This window comes from Pipistrellus kuhlii, unplaced genomic scaffold (assembly GCF_014108245.1).
Source record: "Pipistrellus kuhlii isolate mPipKuh1 unplaced genomic scaffold, mPipKuh1.p scaffold_m20_p_7, whole genome shotgun sequence".
NCBI classification, from domain to species: Eukaryota; Metazoa; Chordata; class Mammalia; order Chiroptera; family Vespertilionidae; genus Pipistrellus; species Pipistrellus kuhlii.
This window is the reverse complement of record NW_023425573.1, coordinates 70,942,238-70,967,480: the sequence shown is the minus strand read 5'-3', so window position 1 is coordinate 70,967,480 and position 25,243 is coordinate 70,942,238. Positions and strand designations below refer to the sequence as shown.

At 37.8% G+C, this 25,243-nt stretch overlaps 1 protein-coding gene and 2 pseudogenes across 1 annotated transcript in view; 2 read left to right on the top strand and 1 right to left on the bottom strand.

Moving 5' to 3' along the window:
- The window catches only part of DPP10 (dipeptidyl peptidase like 10), a 1,279,923-nt gene that overhangs the window by 788,296 nt on the left and 466,384 nt on the right, over positions 1–25,243 (bottom strand). The window lies entirely within an intron of this gene.
- Positions 4,073–4,217, top strand: LOC118710042 (annotated as a pseudogene).
- LOC118709178 lies at positions 12,424–14,259 on the top strand (annotated as a pseudogene).

Sequence of the window (25,243 nt, the reverse complement as noted above, 5' to 3'; positions counted from 1 at the left end):
GCTTATCATTTATTTTAAGTTGTGTTTTAAAATTACAATTTTAAATATAATAAAAAGATGTATTGTTTTAATGTAATTCTAACTAAGTGCCTCATGTATTTGCTACATAGTGGCTAAGTGTTTTTTAGTGTGGACTTTGAAAACCACTAAACTACAGTTAGGCAGACGTGGTTTGCAGGTCGAAAGTTCTATTATTTTATTATCTTAAGTAAGAGCAGGATATGTTTTAAAATGTGCATCAATCCTTTAACATTTTAATGCTTTTTATACAATATTTTAGGATTGCTGGCTCTGATACAGTTTCTCCCAATAGCCTACGGAGACATAGAACAAAATAACAACCAATAAAACAACCCAGAAAGATCCATTCTGTCCCACACGTTTGTAGTTTCTGTTTCATTCACCAGAGAGCTTCCCCTGGTGCCAGGAACGACTTTTAACTAACAGTCTAGATGGCAGACACTTCCTCACAAGGCTATGCCTGACCGGAGAATGGAAGGAGCTCCAGGTATTTCATACTATTTACCGGGCAGGTATTATACTATGCACATAGACTTATGCCAACAAAATTGTATTTTCATAAGGACAAATTGTATCTTGTGTGTATTTCCTATCTCACTATCCCTTTACCTATGTTGCATTTACATGTAGACACTGGGGATTCATAGCACAGTGCTAATAACATAGTAGCCTTAGGAATCTATTTAGGGCCAGAGCAGACTTTTCAATACCACATATATGTTTTAGACATCAGAGAGTTTTAGACACCAATTTTACAAGGTTGGATAACTAAGACAGGATAAAATTGAATATTTTCTAAATGACTCTTATTATAGTTGAAACTAAAACTCAATTCTCAAATCTTATAAGTATTTCACTACCACATCATACTCTTTAAATATGTTTATCATGGAAACAATATAGGAATGATGTTGCTTATGTGTGTTTGCATGGAAATGTATTGCTGATTATAAAAAGATGTACTACATGTGTTTCTTATGAATGTATTTTTATTATTTCTATATATGTGTATATGTGCTTATGTAATAATATAGCTTATAAATGCACTTATTCTTATAAATTTATGCTTGAGAAGTTCATAATAAACAATGTATATTTATTTTTTATTTAGATAATTTTACAACATTCCAAAATATCTTCCACTGAGTTATTAGTATGTTAGTTTGATAACTAAGATGTTTATATCTCTAATCATAGTAAACTACTTATATCAGTTAATATTAAATAATACAGTACTAATGTATTGGGTCGGCAAGTAAGTAATTGCGGGTTTCACACATATATGGCTTCAGTTGAATTTTTAGGTTTGCAGACGTAGTAAAAATGTAAAACACATTTTGTTATTTGATAGTTGGCTATTCAGCTGTTAATCAGTAAAAAAAGTTTTTTGATCTGTTTTGTAGTTTTCGTTTGGCGTTCGTTGAAAAATGGAAAATCAAAAGGAACATTTTCGTCATATTTTGATTTTTTATTTCCACAAAGGGAAAAACGCATCGCAAGCTCATAAAAAGTTATGTGCTGTTTATGGTGACGAAGCCTTAAAAGAACGGCAGTGTCAAAATTGGTTTGCCAAATTTCATTCTGGTGATTTTTCACTCAAAGATGAAAAACGCTCTGGTTGTCCAGTTGAAGTTGATGACGCCCTAATCAAAGCAATAATCAATTCGGACTGTCACAGTACAACACGTGAGATTGCAGAGAAGCTTCATGTATCACATACATGCATTGAAAATCACTTAAAACAACTTGGCTATGTTCAAAAACTCGATACATGGGTTCCTCACGAACTGAAAGAATCACAGTTAACGCAACGCATTAGCAGCTGCGATTTGCTAAAGAAACGTAATGAAAATGATCCATTTTTAAAACGACTGATAACTGGCGATGAAAAATGGGTTGTTTACAACAATATCAAGCGGAAAAGATCGTGGAGCAGGCCAGGTGAACCAACTCAAACAACATCAAAAGCTGATATTCATCAAAAGAAGGTTTTGTTATCAGTTTGGTGGGATTACAAAGGAATTGTCTACTTTGAACTCTTACCACCCAACCGAACGATCAATTCTGATGTCTACATTGAACAACTAATGAAATTAAACAATGCAGTTGAAGAAAAGCGGCCCAAATTGACAAATCGAAAAGGTGTTGTATTCCATCATGACAATGCAAGGCCACACACATCTTTGGTCACTCGGCAAAAATTAATGGAGCTTGGTTGGGATGTTTTGCCATATCCACCATATAGTCCTGACCTTGCACCATCTGATTACTTTTTGTTTCGATCTTTACAAAACTCCTTGAATGGTAAAAATTTCAATAATGATGATGATGTCAAATTGTACCTGATTCAGTTTTTTGCTAATAAAAACCAGAAGTTTTTTGAACGTGGGATTATGATGCTGCCTGAAAGATGGCAAAAGGTCATTGATCAAAATGGGCAATACATTACAGAATAAAGTTATTTAGTTCCATGAAAAAATTGTCTTTGATTTTCTTTAAAAAATCCGCAATTACTTACTTGCCGACCCAATAGTAATTATTGCTAAGTTAAAGATGCACTTGATAAGATTTAAGTTCTATATGTAATATTAGATAAATATATTTACTTAAGAAATATATTGAAACTTCAGATGTCTATAAGTGTATTAAAGGGAAAAATGTTGATATTTAAATTAATCAAGTATGTTTCCTACTCTCAAAAGGCAAACAGAACAGTAGAGGAGAACGTATGTGAAAAACTTTAATATGAGTCAAATTATTTAAGAGTTTTAATAAATGTAAAGCAAAGTAGTAAAATCCAAAAGAATGATATTATTTCAGATTAGGAAAACCAGAAAAGACTTGATAAGAGGAGGGAGTATTTGAGCTGGAATAGTATAATAAAATAAAATTCTTATTTTATTACTTAAAAAATAATATGTTCTCACATTATTAAAAACCTTTATATTCAGTCTTGCTTGAGGGTGTTTTACAATAGTTATATTTGCTTCTAAAAACTTGAAGTAATTAGTTATGAAAGCACCCTGGGAAATAAAAGGAAAGTTGGTTGATAACAAAGACTTTTTAAGCATATATAATTAAAAGTCAAAAAATACTATTTATTTAAGGAGCACAGAGAAAACTCAATAGAAATCGTTAGGGATCATTTATTTTTTCATCATTCATTATCATGTTCATTTTCCTTATAATGTTTTTATTCAAGAACCAAATATAGTATGATAATAGTATGAAGCAAATTATAAAAATGAAATACTAACCCCATGATTAGTGGTTTAGTTTACTTGAACTGAACTTTATAAAGAAAACAATTGCCCCTTCCTGTGAGTATTGTGTACTAAATCTTACCTTGATTTATGGTGTTGAAACTGATGAAGGCAAGCTTCGTAATACGTACACTCAGTCACGGCTGAATAGTTCACTAATACACTGTATTCCCTTATGAACCAACCAGTTTAATAACTTTGCCAATGCCAGCTCTTGAACAAAGCATCTTCTCATTGACATTCTGGTGCAATAACTAATAGCAATTAGGTTTCATTGTAGCTCTGTATCTTCCTATTGTCATCCCAACAAGAGATGCTTTCCTTTTAATCCATAGAATTGACATAAATGTAAATGCTAGCCCAACCCACAAAGTAAGTGCACTATGAACCCGCATTACCAGCTATGAAAGCACATCTGTCTCGTTGTCAGATATTGTTTTTCCATGTCATTTATTTTCCGTTCTCTGAAAAGACGCCACCACTTTCCACTTCTTAAACCCTGTCACCAACTTGGCAAATCTTTCAGGCTCTGGAGAAACATATCTTGCCTCTGTTAATATTGTTCCCTGATAACTTAAGTCACTAAGTAGGGTTCTATAGGCATGTCTTAGGAAGAGAAAACTCAGAGGTCTTCAAAGTTGTATAGATGTTAAAAATCTAAAAATCACTAAAAGTACTGTATTCCAAATAATTCAAACCATCACTTTGCTGACTACGTATAGCAGTCATCTTGATATTTGACATTAATGCCCAAAGGCTTCCAAAGATGTTGAAGAGATAATCACTGAACCCCCTGGCAATGGACAATGAGACACCTGATTGGTGGTGTTGCTCTTATATCAACCAGGGGCAAAGCAGATGTACAGTCCTTAGTTCATCCTAGCTTGATGCCTGTGTCAGTGGCCAGAGCTGTTTCATGCCTGAGGCTCATAAAATGATAAAAAAAATATATAAATAATATAAAAAAGAAATAGCCATTGATATACATTGTGTGGTGTAGACAATATGGGGTTTAATTTATATTAATGTAGTTACAGATGGCTAGGAAAAATCCAGTGGTTATCAAATTAATTCAATGGTACATGGATATGTAATAAATCTGACCAAAAATAACCTCCTTTTGAAATGCCAGGGTAATTCACTTTCTCAAACACCTCAGAAGCATAACCACCTTCATGAGCGCACATATTCTTAGTCAACTATTCTGTACTCCAATCATAGATATGCCCCCATCTTGCTTTCTCCAACCTTCATATAATCTTCCATTATCCGCCCCCCCCCCCTCTGAATTCCAAATGTACAAAATAAACTGCAAAATTGTCATTTGAAATTATGTTTTCTGGAATGTTGTTAGTTTGGCTCAAATGAACTCTTATAAAAATTCTCTGCAGATTTAGACTTTCTTTTGTTGTATGAACATAGTGTCCAAAGGTTTTCTTAAAAAGGCTTTTTTGTTTTTGTTTTTCCTTTTAGAGAGAGAGAAAGGACGAGGGATATAGAGAAACATGGATGTGAGAGTGAAACATCGTTTGGCTGCCTCTTGCACGCTGCCAACTGGACATTAAACCCTCAACCTGGCATGTGCCCTGACTGGGAATTGAACCAGTAACTCTTCAGTGCATGGAACAATGCCCAACCAACTGAGCCACACTGGCCAGGGCATTGAAAGTCTTTTGTAAAAAATAATTTTCTTTAACTTATATCAGTCTTCACATTTCTCAAAAGCTGATGAGTGATACAGGCAGCTGGATCCCCACCTTGGAATCTAGTCTAAACAGAGATGCCACAGAGAAATAAGGAATTTGATGGATCATAGACACTAACATTAAAACTGTGAAAAAGCCTTTGGGAAGATTAAAGATAGCATAGGAGAAACTACCAGAGCTGGAGTAGAATTCTCACATTGTTTCCTTGTGCTCCCAATCTGTCACCTAACCATTGCCCTAGGTCCGTGGTCAGCAAACTGTGGCTTTCAAGCCACATGTGGCTCTTTGGCCCCCTGGGTGTGGCTCTTCCACAAAATACCACTGCCTGGGTGAGTCTGTTTTGAAGAAGTTGCATTAGAAGAAGTTTAAGTTTAAAAAATTTGGCTCTCAAAAGAAATTTCAATCGTTGTACTGTTGATATTTGGCTCTGTTGACTAATGAGTTTGCTGACCATTGCCCCAAGTGAATCAATGCCTCTGTCAACCTAGAAAGACAGAAACAGAAACAGTAGGACCAGCCTAATTCAAACTAGAGAATTTTGGGTAAGACATTAAAATGCAACTGTATGGCCTTCAAATACTTGGGCATTTGTGAATCAAATCCTTTGAGGGTGGGACTAAATATTCTGTGTTTTACCAAGCCTGCCAGGTACTTGTGATAAACACTCAAATTTGAGAAGCTCTAGAGTGGGAATCAAACAACAAATACAGTTATATTTGTAGAAATACTCTCTCCTTCCACTGAAAGAACTGTGCATAACTGTAGCACATGATACAGGAGAGAGAGAGAGAGAGAGAGAGAGAGAGAGAGAGAGAGAATAGGACAAAAGAGGAGAGGAGAGAAAAGAAGAGAAGAAAGAGAGAAAGAAGGCAAGAAGAAAATTAAAAAGAACCCTGAAGAGAAGGATGGCCAATAGTATGTGGAGGATAACAAAAAATGGATGTGGCCCAGTTCTCATTCAGATATTCCAGGCTCTTTTATGAAGTGTTAAACTCTTCTTATAAAATCACCAGAAATAGCATTTGAAATATTCTTATAGTGATAAGGAATACTATTGGAAATGTAAGGTAAAAACTAACAATTTTAAAGAAAAAAATAAATCAAATCATTGGGTACAAAAATAAAAGTAAATTATTTAGTAAGTTAATTAAAGGTTTAAATGGCCACATGAATTCAACAAAAGAACAAATTAGTGAGCTGAACAATTAAGTCTAGGAACTCTCCCAATGGCATATTTCACAGATCAAGAACAAATATTCCAAAATTGATATGGAACCAAAATAGCCTCATTTAACTTGAGAAAGAAGAACAAAGTTGGTGGCATCACAATAATTGATATCATATTATACTATAGGGCCATTGTAATTATAATAGCCGGCTTTGGCATAAGAGCAGGCATATAGATCAACGGAACGGAACTGAGGTCCCAGAAATCAACCCGCACCTATATGGTCAATTAATATTTAACAAAGGAAGCAAGAGCATACAGTGGGATAAAGACAATCTCTTCAATCAAACTAGACCACCAATTTACAACATTACAAAAATAAATCCAAATGGATAAAACATTTAAGCGAAAGTCAGAAAACCATAAAAAGCCTGTTAGAAAACATTGCTATAAAGTCTCAGACATCTCTTGTAGCAATATTTTTCTGATATGTCTCCTAGGGCTAGGCAAACAAAGGCTAAATAAACAAATGGGACTACATAAAATTAAATAGCTTGTGCACAGCAAAATAAACCATCAGCATAATGAAAAAGGAACCCACTCTATGGAGAACATATTGCCAATGATACATCTAATAAAGAATTAGCTCTCTGCAATATATAAATAACTTATACACATCAATACCAGGAAGAAAAAAACAATCCCCCCAAAATGGGCAAATAATCTGAATAGACACTTCTCCAAAGAGGGCATACAGATGGCTAATAGACATATGAAAAAAAAAATACTCGAAATCACTAATCATTAGAAAAACCACAATGAGATATCACCTCACACCTGTCAGAATGGTTATCTTAAACAAAAAACAACAACAAATAAACAAATGCAAGTGAGGATGAGGATAAAAGGGAAACCTAGTACATTATTGGCGGGAATGCAGACTGTTGCAGCCAATATGGAAAACAGTATGGAGTTTCCTCAAAACTTTAAAAATAGAACAGCCTTTTGACCCAGCAATTCCATTTCTGGAAATATATCTTAAGAATCTGGAAATATCAATTTGAAAAACTATATGCACCCCTATGCTCATAGCAACATTATTTCCAATTGTCAAGATTTGGAAGAATCCCAAGTGCCATCAGTAGATGAATAGATAAAAAAGTTGTGGTACATTTACACAGTGGAATACTCTACAGCCTTAAAAGAAAGAAGGAAATCTTAGCTTTTTAAAAAATATATAGTTTTATTGATTTCAGAGAGGAAGGGAGAGGGACAGAGAGACAGAAACATCAATGATTAGAGAGAATAATTGATTGGCTGACCCCTGCATAATCCCTACTCAGGATTGGGCCCACAACCTGGGAATGTGCCGTTGGCCAGAATCAAACCCAGGACTCTTCAGTCTGCAAACTGACGTTGTATCCACTGGGCAAAACCAGCTAGGGTAGAAATCTTATCTTTTGAAACAGCATGTATGAAGCTGGAGATTATTATGCTAAATGAAATAAGCTAGTCAGAAAAAGACAAATAACATATAATCTTACTTATATGTGAATATAATCTTATATAATAAAAGAGTAATATGAAAATTGACCATACCTTTATACACCCACAAGTCACGCCCACCAACCATGCCCACCAGCCAATCAGAACGAGTATGCAAATTAACTCCAACCAAGATGGCTACGGCCACAGAGAGCAGGAGGGAAGCTTGAGTTTCCCAGCCAATGAAAGAAGCCAAGCTTTCCACATGCCCTTACTGGCTTAGGCCTCCACTCAAGGCTACAAAGTTTCAATTATAGAAGCTAAACAAATCCAAACAGAAATGGCAGCAGCCACAGAGTAAGCAAAAGACTTGGCTCTGCACCAGGCTACAAAGTTTCAATTTATTCAAAGGTAAATAAATTCCAGATATCAAGGCCTCCACATGGGTCGCCAAGGGGTGTGGCTGGCGTGCAAACCACCACAGGTCCCTCACTCAGGCAGCCCCATGCCCCAGAAGAGCCCCATCCTGATTCTGGACACCCTTCAGGGCAAACCAGCCGCTCCCCACCCATGCACAAGGCCTCTATCTTATCTAATAAAAGAATAATATGCAGATTGACCATCACTCCAACACACAAGATGGCTGCCACCATGTGGTCAAAGATCCTGTCCCCATGTGGTCACAAGATGACCAACACAAGATGGCCAGCAGTGGAGAGCAGTTGGGAGGGACCAGGCCAGCAGAGGAGAGAAGTTGGGGCCAAACAAGCTGCCAGGGGAGCAGTTAGACATCAATCAGGCTGGCATGGGAATGGTTAGGAGGTGATCAGGATAGCAGGCAGAAGCTTTATTTATCACTATTGCATAGGCCTCAACATTGTATGATATTTAATAGATGCTGAGATTGAATGAAGTTTAGAAACTAGTGGAAATTTTGTTTTAAAAATTTAAAACTATTCTTACCCAGTTTTTAAATCAAGTTTACTAGCTTACTCAAATGAATTTCTAAAATGACCAGATTATATAGTTTTTTTCTTTGTATTGATAATGTATGGAATTGCATTGATTGATTTTTTTAATATTAAACTAATCTTAAATTCCCCAAATAAATCTGTTTTATTAAACTTTTGTATACTGATGAATTTAGTTTGCTAATATTTAATTATTTTTTGTTTCTATAATAGTTAGATATAGAGGCTGTGTTCTCATTTCTTTTAAGAATGGTTCTTATTAGGAATTTGTATCAGGTTTTCTCTAGACTCATCAATTGTATTGGCAAGTGTTCCCACCTCTTCTTTTTTGCTGCAGGGTTAAATAAAATTGGTATTATTTCTTCCTTAAATGTTTAGAAGAATTCTCCAATGAAGACTTATGAGTTTCATTTTTATTACTGAGAAGATTTTTAAATATGAGTTAAATTTCTTAAATCTAGGAATATTCAGATTTTCGATTTCTTGTTCCAGATTTTGTAGGTGATATTTTTCAAGGAGTATGAAAATTTCATGTAAATATTCAAATGTATTGCATAATTGTTGTCTGTTGGTTTAAATCTTTCTGAGAGTGTCAATATATTCAAGTGATTTTAAAATTTTTGATATTTTTTAGTTCATCAGTTGCTACTTTATATTTCTAAAGGTTTCTTAATGATCTAAATATAAAAGTGCTGGTGAAACATGAGTGCTTATAGGGTGAGCATTACATTTTTCCAGTAAAAGAGTAGCATCTAAATGCTATCTTAAAGCTTAAGAAACCTCAGGTAATGCAATAAATAATTTCTGGTACACCTTTGTTGCGGGCATATCCCCTGTAGGGGGTGTGTAAGAGGCATCTGGTTGATGTTTCTCTCTCATCAACATTTCTAGCTCTCTATCTCTCTCCCTTCCTCTCTGAAAAAAATCAATAAAATATATATTTAAAAAATAATTTCTGGTACAAAGTATTATGCCTATATATTTCCCATTGCTAGCTCAGAGAAAACATAATATAAACAACACAGTAAGATAAAAGGAATGCCTAAAGTGTAAGTAAAAAATAGAGAATGCAAACAATAATGGATTTAAAAGTGAGATGTAAATGTTTAAGCATGGTCATGAAGCAAATTCACTGAAAAGGAAATGTTTATAAAATGGGAGTATCATTATTCTCCTGACAAATTAGACAAATTGTCCAAAGCTGGTAAAAGTTGAAAATTAATTGAAATCTCCATACATTGCTCTATCCATATCACTATATTGGTGTTATAATAAAGGACATTATTAATAGTAGAGCATCAAGAAATGTGATTACAAACTGCATTATTAATAATACCAAGAAAATATGTTTCCTGAATTTACATACCCAGGGAAAGCAACTTGATACTTGTGTCCAAAACCATTTTTAATGTACAAAGCAAAATATTCTAGTCATGGAAAACTATTACTCAGAAATTAAAATTAATAAACCTTATTTTACCCTAAGACGTTTATTATAGAACAGTATTATGATTAAACAAAACCTAAATAAATTCTAGCATACTAACGCAACAAGATGTTGTGCAGTCATAATATCTTATGTTGAAACAAAATAATAACATAAAAAAATATTGGTGCTATACAATTTTATGTAACTGCAGTAAGGACATTTGCCACATGGCATAGTCTCAACAATTTTTAAAAACAATAAAAAGAAATATAGTACTATGTTAATGATAGTTTTCTCTGGAATGATGACAGATTTTTAAAATATGTTTAAAACTTCTACATTTTCTATTATATTCATAAAAGAAGTTTATCTTACAAAAAGTGCAAAAAATACTTCAATTTAACTTATCTTCCCACCTTTTAGTAAACATGACTTACTATGATGTTTTAAAATAAATGCCCATAAGGACTTGCTCTGTAGCATATATAATTTGTATCACATAGACCAGGACATGATGAGTATAGATATACCTATTGAAAAGCAGAATAATAAGAGTAATAGATATTAAAGCTGCATGAAGGCTAAATCAATTAATTTTAAAGTGCTTGTGAAAAATAATGCTGGGATTGGAGTAGTTTGAATATAGCAACAGGCACTACATAGCCATAGAGTTTAAAACAAGTTTAAAAAATAATTGATCAGTTTAATCAGAAGACAGATTTGGCTTCTTTCTCCTGGTCCCAGTTCTCCAACCATCCTCCCCATATTGGAATTGACCAATTGAACTGGTCAAAATGTTTATTGATGGTATAATAATATAATCTTTGATTTGACAAAAATGTTCAAGATCAATGTCATTTGAGCTACATTTATCACAGGCTCTTTATTAATTACATATTGTTTCCAAGTGTTAAAAAAGTCTACCACTTCCTCACATTTTTCAGGTCTGTCACAGAGGTCAGCGTGAGTGTGACAGAGTGAACGCAAACTTAATAATTAATGGCAACCAGGAACGTGCCCTTTCAGGTGCCTAGGGATGTGTTTGTCAACACTGAGTCTATTAGTTGGTAAAGATGATAAGTGAATGACAGCTAATTATCATTTAAGGGTGCATTTTCATAATATTGAGTCAATCTCTAGAATTTATCGTCTGCTGCAATACAATATACCAACTGTTAGGACCCCTGAACCATTTTCTCCCCAAATACAAAGATCAATAATTATCTGGAGAACCATAAAGTGCTACAGACATTTTAAATAATAATATGATGATGTTTATGATTAGTGTAATCCTTATAGTGCAATACCTACAAAATAGTATGTCCCCTAATTTCCAGGAACTAATTTCCTGGGAACATGTGGTTCATTTCTGGAATAAATGTTCATGGAGAGGCCCCTGTGAGCTGCCATTTGATCTTCAGATTTTAGAACAGAATGATATCTAATCGAGTCCAAAGAAAATAGGAACTCAGAATCATTTTTAAAAATCTGCCATGACCGGTTTGGCTCAATGGATAGAGCATCAGCCTGCAGACTGAAAGGTCCCAGGTTCGATTCCAGTCAAGGGCATGTACCTTGGTTGCAGGCACATCCCTGGTAGGAGGTGTGAAGGGGGCAGCTGATTGATGTTTCTCTCTCATTGATGTTTCTTTCTAATTCTCTATTCCTCTCCCTTCCTCTCTGTAAAAAAAAAAAAAAATTAATAAAATATATTTTTTTAAAAATCTGGACCTTTCAGCCAGTACTCTGGGAATGGAGAATTAGCAAGCATTGCATCTAAGATATGTGAAGCCTGCAGATACTTGAGCTGTGTCTTGCATTATTTGATACCATGTACACCTCAGCATCATTACGTACTTTTAAGAACAGCAGCTTCAACTTTGCTTAAAAAAAAGAAAACATTAGCACTTTACAATTAAACCTTTCTCAAGTGGTCGATAAAACAAGTTGCAAGAAAAAAGTATTTAGCAATGTGATTTATCTCTGAGAGTGCATGGCCTTTCCTGGCATTACAACTAGGTTGTCGAGCTGACAATAGTCCCATTGTAAAAACACAAGCCGTGGCCCTATGAATAAGATGGTAAGAGTCTAGAGAATGTAATTAGTGACTGAGGAGATATATTTAAGGAAAAATTACAGCTCTTAATCATTTTAAGAGTCCCGAGTCTAGAAGGCACCGGCGGAATGAAATGTGTGTGGCACAGAAATAAACACAAGTCATAGTAACGCACAGGACCGCGCACATAATGGCTTTGCTGTCTTGGCAGTTCAGTTTATCACTTAATGCTATATTACCAAGGCCTGGCATTTTAATTCCTTTTCTACCTAATTGAGATTCCCCTAACACAAGGTAAAGACAAACCTCGTCCTGGGGTTTGTGATGCTGCTTATTGGCTTAACCCATGCAAACAAGCAAAAAATCTTATTAAAACTCACCTCTCTTTGGTGTGGGGGTTTGGGGGCCTGTCAGCGTGCGTGTGTGTGTGCTGACCTGGCCTCAAACAACTACACCCAGCAAGCACCCCACAGCTACGGGGCCTACTCACCCAGCCTGGCAGAGCAACCAGCCCTATGGAGAGCAGCGTTATGGTGACTGCAGCCAGTCTGGGGACACTCCAGTCTATGGCCAGAGCACCTATGGTTCTCATGGACAGACTCAGGACACAGGCTGTGGCACCCAGTCAGCTCCACAGGGTTATGGCTCAACCGGTGGCCATGGCAGTGGCCAGAGTTCTCAGTCATCTTACGGGCAGCGGTCCTACCCTGGCTGTGGCCAGCAGCCAGCTCCTAGCAGCACCTCGGGAAGTTAGGGTAGCAGTTCTCAGAGCAGCCACTATGAGCAGTCCCTGGGTAGGGCCATGGTCAGAATTCTGGCTAGATGGGCAGCAGTCTGGCTTTGTGGACAGCAGTCTGGCTAGGTGGACAGCAGCCCAGCTATGGACAGCAGCAAAGCTCCTAAAACCCTCCCCGGGGCTGTGGCAGCAGCAACAGTACAACAGTAGCATGGAGGTGGCAGAGGGGGTGGAGGAGGTGACTGTAGCTACGCTCAGTCCTCCAGGAGTGGTGGAGGCAAGGGTGGTTATGGTAATTGGGACCAAAGTGGTGGTGGCGGCGGTGGCTACGGGGGAGGCCAGAGGGCCATGGGGAGGCGAAGCCAGGGCGGGGGTGGTGGTTGCAACCACAGCCATGGTGGCTGTGAACCCAGAGATCGTGGACGCGGCCCTGGAGGCAGAGGTGGCATGGGCAGAAGTGATCGTGTAGCCTCAATAAATTTGGTGGCCCTGGGGACCAAGGATCTGGTCATGTCTGCAAACAGGATAATTCAAACAACAGCATTGTCTTCGTGCAAGGCCTGGGTGAGAATGTTACAATACTGTCTGTGGTTGAGTATCTCAAGCAGGTTGGTATGAACACAAATAAGAACACAGGACAGCCTATGATTAATCTGTATGGCAGACAGGGAAGCGGGCAAGCCGAAGGGAGAGGCAGCAGTACCATTTGATGACCCACCTTCTACTAAAGCAGCTGGTGACTGGTTTGATGGCAAAGAATTCTCTGGGAATCTAGCAAGGTGTCATTTGCTTCTCGGAGTGCAGATTTCAATCGAGGTGGTGGCATTGGTCATGGAGGCCGAGGGCAAGGAGGACCTATGGGCCATTGAGGCTATGGAGGTGGTGGCAGTGGTGGCCATGGCTGGGGAGGATTCCTAAGTGGAGGTGGTGGCGGTGGAGGACAGCAGTGAGCTGGGACTGGAAGTGCCCTGATCCTAAATGCGAGAACATGAACTTCTCTTGGAGGAATGAATGCAGCCAGTGTAAGGCCCCTAAACCAGATGGCCCAGGAATGGAGGCCAGGAGGCTCTCATATGGGGGGTAGCTATGGAGATGATCATTGTAGAGGAAGAGGAGGCTATGACTGGGCAGCTACCGAGGCTGAGATGGGGACCATCGGGCTTCAGAGGGGTCCAGGGTGGTGGGGACAGAGTGGCTCTGGCCTTGGCAAGATGGACTCTGGGGTGACCACAGCCAGGATTCAGGGAGAGGCCGTATTAGCCTGCCTCCTACATTCTGGAACAGCTTTTCTTCTATACTCAGTGTGACCCTCGTTGTTCTGTAACTTTCCAACTCCTGACCCATTGGTGGGGTTTTGTGTTGGACTATATAATTGTAACCGTATATCTGCTTCCCATTAAAAAACCATCATTTTAGTTAAAAAACAAAACAAAACAAAACAGAAAAACTTCACCTCTTCTGAGTGATCTCTAGTGGAAGCTCCTGATACTTAGATGTACTAGTAAACTGACTGTCACAGCACTAACTGCTCTCGTTCACAAAACTCTTCATTTAGATCAGTTTGGTTTCAGAAGCCTGTGGCTGTCAAAGCTTGTGTCTCTCTCTTTTCTCTCTGATCACCAGAGAAGATGCACAGTTTGCTCTTATAATAAAACATGTTTCTGGCCTGGAAATGATTACTGTACCAGCGGGAATATAGTGAGACAGACAGACTAGCCAAAGGGGAATGTGTCAGAGAGCAACAGCAGCTTCCTGTTGGAACATAGCAATTTCTGGGAGGTTCAGTGTAACATTCTCAGCTTGATCCAGAAAGTACAATATTAGATCATGTGTAAACCTTTTGATTATTCATATTTCTAGAAGGAAGGTATTTTAGAAGTAATTGTTTACACATATGCTACATATATGAATGTTTAGCCAACTGCCAGAGATTAAAATAACTAAAATATGTTGGCACAATGCATAAATAAGGTGAGTAATTACATGTCCTGAGAGACCACTGGTGAGTCTTTTACCATGGATGCCAATTCACATATTTTAGATATATATTCCATGCCCCACTGTAGACCCCCATGCTGCAATTTGTGAAATTAGGCATTTCAGAATATTTTGCTATGAATTATGTTTTTATATAAAGTAAAGTAATGATTTTACTAAGAATTCCCTAGTGTTGTAGTTTGAATGTTTGTGTGTCCCTTCCCACCAAATTCATATGTTGAAGCCCTAACCTTCAGTGGGCCTATGACTGGAGAATGGGTTTCTAAGGAAGTAAGGTTGAATGAGATCATAAGGTTGGGGTTCTGGTCCTATCCTATTAGCATCCTTATAAGAAGGGACACCAGGGAGTGAGTTCACTGTCTCTTCCCATCCACAGTCACTGTGGAAGCCTGATGGATGCACAGTAAGAAGGTGGCCTTCTGCAATTTAGAAAGAGCTCTCACCAGAAACCAGCCCCACTGTCACCTTGATCTTGGACTTGCAGCTTCCAGAATTGTGAGAAATACATCTCTGTTGTTTTACAGTAGCCATCTAGTCTATGGCAGCCTGAGCTAGCTAGTACATCTGGTGTGAGCCATAGATATAAATAAAATATTTTGCAGAGCTAACCATTAACCCCTAAGCAGAGAACATGGAAAATAAATGAAATTATTCTATACCAACACAAGTTTCAGGCTGGTCCTATAATGAGTAGAAAAAAGTAAAATACTTTTCTTATAAATTAAAAAGAGAATCTGAATTAGATTTAATACTGTTGGATATGAGTTAAATTATATTATGGATTTTATCTATATTGGATTCTTCTTTCATTATCTTTGACTATAAATAGCACCATAAGATAAGTGTATATTTTAAAAATTATAAAAGACACATAGGTAGAGTTTACACTAAATGTATTATGGGACTGAAATGATTAAAACAGTGTGAAATGGATATCAGGATAGACTGACAGAAATTATGCATATTATAAAATGAAAGAAAAAAACAAGTGTAGGAAAATTCACTATATGATTAAAGTAGTACACACATTAGAATAAGTAAAAATACTTGGTGCTAATAAAAATGGATAACTATTTCTAGAAATAAACAAAAAGATGTCTGGTTTATTTATTGCAATATATTATAGAGAAATTAAAAGGATACACACATACACATATCTATTTGTGTATACTCACTGACATACTAGGAAATTATGTAAATCATGTAAAGTCACAAGGGAATTAGACGGTAAGTGAATAAATAATTATCTTAACTTGGATTAGGAAAGACAAAGTATAGCATTAAAATCAAGATGCCCCAAAGAAATAACTGAAAGCCTTGAATAAACAAAGTTGTATTAAAATGATAAAAGGTTAAGAAAAAGCATAGGTAGAAAAAGCACGACAAGAGAAATAAAAGAATAGTCAACTTACCAATATTTGCTGATATAATTATCTCATAAAAACTAATGAGTTTAAAAAAGAGACTCTTCCTTCCCTTCCCCTCTGCCACCCCGGAAAAGGACAAAATATAAATAAATAGAAAGAACTGGACAAATGCCTAGGGAAAGAGATATTCAAAGTTACTATTCCTTGCTCATAAAATTAAAACAACTAGCTACAAATTTTACACAGGAAATCAGCCACTTAAATATGTTTATAAAGAATTGCCCAGCATCGTGGCTAAATGATTGAGCATTGACCGATTCCTGGTAAGGGCACATGCCTGGGGTTTTGGGGTTCAATCTCCAGTGTGGGGAATGCAGAAGGCAGCCGATCAATGATTATTTCTCATCATTGTTCTCTCTCTCCCTCTCTCTCTTTCATCGATTAAAATTTTTTTAAATGAATTGTATTAATGACACAGATAACTTCATGCATTCTTTGCATTCTGAAGAGAAACTCAGAACTGTATGATTGACTTTTAACTCAGAAAACTATATGTAGATACTTGGCAAATAATCATGTTTTATTATGCAATAGAGGAAGAGGTTATATTATATGGGAGAGGTTAGCAATTCCATGATACTAGAAGATAATAAGTACTGTGTACAAAATGTCATGTTTAAAATATTTATGATGGCATTATTTATAATGGGAAACCATATAGAAACAAAAGGTTTCAGCTAAACTATTTCTTATACCTATTAATGATGGGCATTCTTTAAAATTATGTTTTAGAAAATTGTAATGACGTGTAAAACATATACTTCATATGAACAGAAAAGGCATATTAAAATAGTATGTACATATAAAACTGATTTTGTTACTACCATCCAGTAGAGCAAAATATCTATTTTTCTATATATATGACCTATAAGAGGAATCTGGCAGGAAATAAATAAACCATAGTGCTGAATGAGTGACTTTACTTATTTTCCTATAATTTTCAGTATTTTCCAAAATTAATATTCATTGCTTATATAATCAGAATTAGATTGACAATTGGTATTCTCTTATTTTAAGTGTCCTCCTTCCACATCGTCTGTAGAGGAAAGATGCAGGCCTATAGAATATATGCAATCTCTGTTTTCTCTGACTTTCTTAAAATTAAACTGTGCAGTGATTCTCAATGGTGGGATGCCCATTAGTGACACTTGGGAGCTGATAGAAAATACTCATGCTGGGGGAACCTCATTCACAGAGACTCTGAGTTAATTATCCTGGGACATGCCTTTAAAAACTCTCTAAATGCTTCCAGTGTACAGTCTAGAGCTTCCCAAACGTATTTCTGATGAACTCACTGGAGACTTTTATATAAAATATAGATTATCTCAAGATACATTATTGAGAAATTTTGATATATTTGGTCTTGAGTTAGGATTTGAAAACACACATGAACACACACACACACACACACACACACACACAACTCATTTGATGATTTCTGATCAGCAAAGAGTTTGGAAATGCTTAAATTTTTCTGTCCTTTAAAGCCAGTCTCCAAATTGCAACTGTAGTGCCTATGAAGAATTATTCAACTTTAAGTAACATTACTGAAAAGACAATTACATGAAAGGATAGCAAACCGTATACATAATTCTGATGAATTAAAATCTAAGGGGAGGGTACCATTTACACACAATATGGATCAATACAAACTCAGTACTTCATACATTAAAGTGCCTAATGGGATCATTAAGTCCTAAAGACACTAAGAAAGATAGAGTGCTGAGTTTGGGCTGGAGTGAGGATACTAGGCTTCAGTAAAAAAGGCTGTTGATATGGACCTTAAAGGATGGGTCTTTTTGAATTAAGCTTCAAAGCAATGAGGGGAAATTTCTTTTCAAAAGGAGGGAAAAAATTAACAATAAATAAGCAACATGGCATATTGATCAAGAGAGTGGGAGAGATAAGAGTAGAACAATGGGCTGTAACCAAATGTAGAAGGACAAAAATGAGAGGCAATGGGGAGTGATGACAGGGGAATGGGTGCCATGATAAAATACTGTTGTTAAAATAATATCTCTACCTCTGGTAGATGAACGTCATTTATTAGTGTATATCCAAAAATCTATAAAGTGATTAAAACTCATTAAAGGCTCAATAAATATCTTCTCATGCATAATTCCTATATAATAAATGCCTAGCTGGCATCATACAAGCCCTTGAATGACATCATCACAAGTTGGCCAACATAAAATGGTTGCACTCTCATTGTCACAAGATGGTCATCACAAGATAACTACCAAGAGATGGCCCACAGCAGAGGGCAGTTGTGGATGAACAGGCCAGCAGAGGAGGGCAGTTGTGGGTGAACAGGCCAGCAGGCGAATGTAGTTGGGAGCCTACTACTCAACTACTAAGCTGGAAGGGGAGGGCAGTTGGGGGTGAGGTCAGGCTGGCAGGGGAGGGCAGTTGGGGGTGATTAGGCTAGAAGGGGAGCAGTTAGGCATCAATCAAGCTGGCAGGCAGAAGTGGTTAGGGAAAATCAAGCTGGCAGGCTAGCGGTTAGGAGCTAGCGGTTTTGTATTGTGAGAGGGATGTCCAACTGCCAGTTTAGGCCCAATCCCATAGGGATCCAGATTGGAGAGGGTGCAGGCCAGGCTGAGGGACACCCCCCATTCATGAATTTCATACACTAGGCCTCTAGTATGATTATAATGATGATGAGATAATTTATCAGTTGTTTAGGACTAATGAAAAAATACATTAAAATTTCGTTTTATAAGGGTGTGGAAAAAGGATATTTGCAATATGGAAATGATGCCCATGACACTACTTACTATTCTAATTCCCCTTTTTTACTAACTCCCCCTTCTCACCACTAGTGCATCCTGGGTTCTAGCTGTTGCTACAGATCCTCTGTGATCACCTCCTATGTGTGATCCAACCTTGTGGTCCCTGACAGCAGGGTGAACTATGTATAAACCCTAAAAATACATTTTGAAATGAAGCAAGGCACTTTTAAAGAATACATGAGAAGAGGATCCAGGATGGAGGCATAGGTAAACACCTAAACTGCTGCCTTGCATAAAAATTTCAAAACTACGAGTAAAAGACAAAACATTTATCACCCAGAACCATGGAAAAGCTGGCTGAGTGGAAGTTCTACAACTAGAAGGAAGGAGAAAGAGCACTGAGATGTGCACAAACGCTGAAAAGCTAAGGTACGGAGGTGCATGATCAGGGCTGGTGGCAGGCATTGCTTTGTTCAATCCGAAGGGAGACAAGCTTCCGATTACTCTGAAATCCAGTTTCTGGGGAGACACAGGGAACCCAAACTCCTACGGGGAGAAGCTGGACTGTCTGCCATTGGGTTGGAAAGTGAGGGTGACTTGCTTGCAGAGCTGTGTGCAGGAATCATTGTTTACTGTGCTGGGGTGTGGGACAAGAGGACTTGGAAACATGGAGACACAAAGACAGCTGACTGGCAGCCATCGCTATTTGCCATGCCCTAGCCTACTGATGCCTTGAGACGCTGCCCTGCACAATCTACATACCCACCCAAACTCCACATGGTGGTTTTTGCAAATGAATGGCCTGCCCTATGTCAGTGTAACCAAATAAACTGCAGCTCCATGGAGATAGCTCCATAACCTCCAAACTCTAAGCAAAGAGAAGAAAACTGTAGTTCTAGCTGTAGCTTCTGCTGGCTGGCCTCAGACAGTAGCTGACCTGCACCCATTGTAGATCCAGAAGCCAGTGTACCTAGTGGTCAGTGTGAGACACCAGATTTCAATTCCTCACAACCATAAGTGACACATTTAAGAGGCAGATTCAGTGAGCACCAAAGCCCCTCTAAAACAAGTCCTGAACCATAAGTGTGTCTCCAGTGCAGCAGTTCTTGCATTATAGACACAGTGGGTCCTCATAGCCAATTGGCCTGGAAGTCAATTTCTCCCAGTGTTCCAATAGCAATCAAGGCTTAACTACACCAAGACTTTGCACTCAGCCCACAAAGGGGTGTATCAAGAGCATCCACCTCAGGTGATTGGGGAGGCTGAGCTACTGGCCCCTATATGTCACCTATCACACAAAGTCACTCCATCAACACAGGGAAACAGCCAAAATGTGGAGACAAAGAAACATGTCACAAATGAAAGAAATGGAGGAAAGCAAACTACTGGACAATACAGAGTTCAAAACTGCATTTATAAGGTTACTCAAGAATCTTCTAAAAACCTCTGAAAAGCTTGATGAGATCTCTAAGGAGCTTAATGAGACTTTTAAGAACCTTAATGAGAATGAAAAAAAAAAGGAAAAGGACCAGTCAGAAATTAAGCATAAGCATAACACTATCTGAAATAAAGAATATACAGGAACTCAACTGTAGATTAACATAACCCCAAGAATCAAACCAAAGATCTGAAATATGAGGAAACAAAAAACACCCAACCAGAAAAACAAACAAATAAACAAAAGAATCCAAAAATATGAAGTGTAAGGAGGCTCTGGGACAACTTTAAGTGTACCAACATCCAAATTTTTGGGGATGCCAGAAGAAGAGAGAGAGCAAAATATTGAAAACCTATTAGAAGAAATAATTACAGAAAACTTCCCACCTGGTGAAAGAAATAGATTTACAAGTTCAGGAAGCAAATAAAACCCCAGATAAGAGAAATGCAAAGAGGACCACACCAAGACACATCATAATTAAAATGCCAAGGACAAAAGACAAAGAGAGAATCTTGAAAGCAGAAATAGAAAAACAGTTAGTTACCTACAAGCGAGTACCCATACAACTGTTAGCTGACGTCTCAACAGAAACTATGCAGGCAGAAGGGAGTGGCAAGAAATAATCAAAGTGATAAACAGTAAAAACCTACAACCAAGATTACTCTATCCAGCAAAGCTATCATTCAGAGTTGAAGGACAGATAAAGAGCTTCACAGACAAGAAAAAGCTAAAAAGCTAAAGATGTTCATCACCATCAAACCAGGATTACATGAAATGCTGAAGGATATTCTTTAAGAAGAAGAGGAAGGAAAAGGACAAGATAAAAATTATAAATAAAAGAATGACATCAAATACATACCTACCAACAGGTGAATCTAAAAATCAAGTGAATAAAAATCTGATGAACAGAATGGACTGATGAATATAATAGAATTATTGACAAAGAAAGGGAGTAGACTGATAATTCCCAAGGGGAAGTGGGTGTGAGGGGTGCAGGAAGAGATTGGACAAAAATCTTACACCTATGGATGAAGACAGTGGCAAGGGGTAAGAGCATGGGGTGGGATGGGGAATCAGGTGGAGGGGAGCTATGGGGGCAAAAAAAAGAAAAATATCTGTAATAATCTGAACAATAAATATTTATTTAAAAAATAAATGAGAAAACAGTAGACAATTCAATATAGTGGACTAAAGGAAGACTGAGGACAGTATAAGAGCTTTCATGGCCACCACATCTCTCTATCTTAATGGCGGAGTTTGATATTTTTGTTTCAGTAGTAGGCACAATTTTTAAGGTTCTTATTAGAGAGTAAGGGAAGCCTGTTCAAGGTAGGGGAAAGTGAAAACAGTTTGATTATACATTTTTCTCTTCTAGGTCAGCAGTTGTTAGAGTGTATAAGGGTTTACTCAATCAGCATGAGCTGAGGATTATTGAAAATGCAAAGTCTTTGGCCCCTGACTGGATCTACCAAATCAGAAACTCTGAGAATAGGGCTCAACAACCTGGATAAACAGCCTCCAGGTAATTATGATGCAGTCAGGTTTGAGATGCTTGATAGTCTTCTGGCTAATTTTTTTTCTTGCAGCCCTCACTTGTGGATACTTTTTATGATTATGTGTTTTTTTTTTGTTGTTGTTTATTTGTTTTTCTGCCTTGATATTTTTCTACCTTCTACTCTTAAAAATAGCAAATTCTCTAAAACTTTTGGTTGCATTATCAGCTTTCTTGCCAGTGAATATTAAGCCCTGTTTAACTTTTTAGAACCTATCCAATTATTCCAAATTCTGCATTCAGCTCTAATGCAATTTAGAATCTCAATACTCTTCTCTAAACCCCGGCTTGGACAAGTTGTACTTTTTGTCCCACCTATGGAGCTGCTGAAGGGTTGTGGTGTTGGAGAGGATGGTTCAGTATGTGTTCTTCAAACCATAGCTGGTATGGCCTGATTCTAAGAGAGGTACCACCGTGTCCTGAGGAAAATGATGACGGTAAGTGCCCAAAGTGCCATTGCATCTATAACAATTCTAATTAATTATTTGTAGATGTATTTGTAATGCTGTTTTTTTTTTTTTATTGAGCTAGAATATAAGCTCCATGAGATCAAGATCATTTTATCTTATCCCACATGCCTAGAAAAATGCAGGTTCATTATAAACAATCAGTAATGTTGAATAAATGAATAGGAGAATGAATGAATGAATGTTAATTACTCAGAACTCCAAGAAGTAGTTATGGTGAAGTCATTAGGTTTGTTCACAAGTATTTTGCTCTCTCTCTCTCCTTCCAGAAATGATGCGCCTTCTCTGCCATGTGAAGGAGGGGTGGCCAAGTTAGGTGAATGGCAGCTTTAACAGCACACAGTAGGAGGGAGGCATATGTTTTTGTTATTTTAGCCACAAAGATTTATGTTAATTATATTTTTATCTCTTTTTGAGGTGTAACATCAATAAAGTATCAATCACAAAGGTACATATCTATAGATGTATAGGAATAAATACATCTATATAACCATGATGATATCAAGATAGAGATCATTTTCAGCTCTTCAAAGGTTCTTTCATGCTCCATTCGAGTCACTACAACCTCCTATCTGCATTCCACTGGCCACTGATTTCTATCACTATAGATCAGAATTACCTGACTTAGAAACTTAATATAAATAAGATCATAGGGATTTTTTTTCCACTCAAAATGATGTCAATGGGATTCATCCAGATTGCTTTACATATTGGCAATTTGCTCTTTTTATTGCTATATTATGAAGAGCAGTACGCATCCATTCTCTTGTTGATGGATATTTTTGTTTCAGTTTTAAACTATTATGGATAAAGCTATTATGAAAATTTCATAAATGCTTTTTGGTGGAAAATGGATTCATTGTTCTTGATATAATCTTAGTAATGGAATTGTTGAGTCACATGACAGGTATATGCTGAGCCCTGGGTAAGTCTACAAAACTTTTTCTATCAGAATCACCTAGAGAGCTTGTTGTTGAGAACAACACAAATTGCTAGACCCCACTCCAAAGCTTCTGAGTCAGTAGGCCTGCTAAGCCAAAGATTTGGCACTTTTGAAATGCTGAGGCATGTTGAAGTTTGGGAGCCATATTACAGAACCATAAATGGTTTAATGAACCTGCTGTTGATATTTTTAGAGTATGTTACTGTAGCTTAAACCAGCCTACACTGACTGATTCTACCATCAAATTTAACAAATGACAATACAGGATTCTAGTTAAATTTGAATTTCAGATTTACCTGGTTTAGGAACTTAATATAAATAAAATCATATGGAACATACTCTAGTATTGATTTTAGAGTCACTATACTCTGTGCAATATTTGAGATACTATATTGTTGTAACTTGCTAGTGATTAATAAAGGAAAGGAGCAAAGGAAAGGCCAGATAGACATGTCACTTGGATAGCGTCACCAGAAAGCTGCAGACCCACACTTCCCAGGGTTCAAACAAAGGTGCCTGCCCAGCCGAAACCGGTCTGGCTCAGTGGATAGAGCGTCGGCTTGTGGGCTCAAGGGTCCCGGGTTCGATTCCGGTCAAGGGCATGTACCCGGGTTGTGGGCACATCCCCAGTAGGAGGTGTGCAAGAGGCAGCTGATCAATAATTCTCTCATTGATGTTTCTAACTCTCTATCCCTCTCTCTTCCTCTCGCTAAAAAATCAGTAAAATATATTAAAAAAAAAAAAAGGTGCATGCCCAGTAAATTTGGGGGGAGGAGAAGGGAAGATGCTTGCTGTCAGTCACACCTGAGAACAGAGGTCATTGGTCAGAATAGGTGAGATCCCTGCAAGAGCACAGAAATTTGAGGGAAGCATAATTCCATAATCGAAGAAATTTGCTCTCTTGGCTTCTCTTGGTCCCCTTGTTCAGGATACGGTCTCTTGGTTCTCTTGCATTCAACCCTATGGCCCACAACTATGTGGACCCCCCTCTGTGGACACCAGCCCTGATTTTAGCTCTAACAAAACCCCAGCTACACTTCCTCTATCACTGGACTAAGGGAAACGGGACTTTGGAAATCAAAGAGTGTAATTCCATAGCAACAAAGCTTTCTACCACAACTCATCGTCCCGTGGGGACCTCCGGAAATGCTTATTCCAGTGGTACCCCAAGAACTCCACCTCCAGCAGCAACCGGGAGGGACAAGGCAGACTCCCCTCTAATAACACTTACACTAGAAATCCAAATTTAACTGAGATTTCAGTATTCTACTGAGTAACCTTAACTAATACAGATATTACTTCCCCCTTTTTTTTTTTCACAGAAAAAAAAAGGAACTTCCAGTTCATTATCTAGACCAAGTATGAGAAGATATGCCACCAACAATAATTCCAGGGTAAAGCTTTTCCTCAGAGTCACTCTTCTTGACAGGAGAGTTCTTTGGCTACAGAAAGGCACTTGGCAGAGCAGACAGGGAGGACAAGCTCAAGCACTGCATCTGCTGAGAAATGCCGCCTGAGCTTCTGCCTCTAGAGACTGAACTGGACATCTTTCCACCTGGGATGCACTCCCTTTCACCACCCGGATTACTCTGCTGCAATAGTCTGTTTAAGTGTCAGTCCTCTCGTCAAGCTGTGCTGACTGGGAGCATAGAAACTGGTCAATCTCTGTCCCCGAGGGCGTCAGCAGTGTGCTGAGTATATGCAAAGCACTCGGGGCAGTTTGTCAGACTGTCTCCATGAGCAGGCACCACGGACAGGCCTTTTGTGATCACAACTGGGCCTTAGACTGGGCGGTGGATGCTGTTAGGTGCACTTTTGAGAACAGCCTGCTCCCTAGATGGAGCGTTAGGC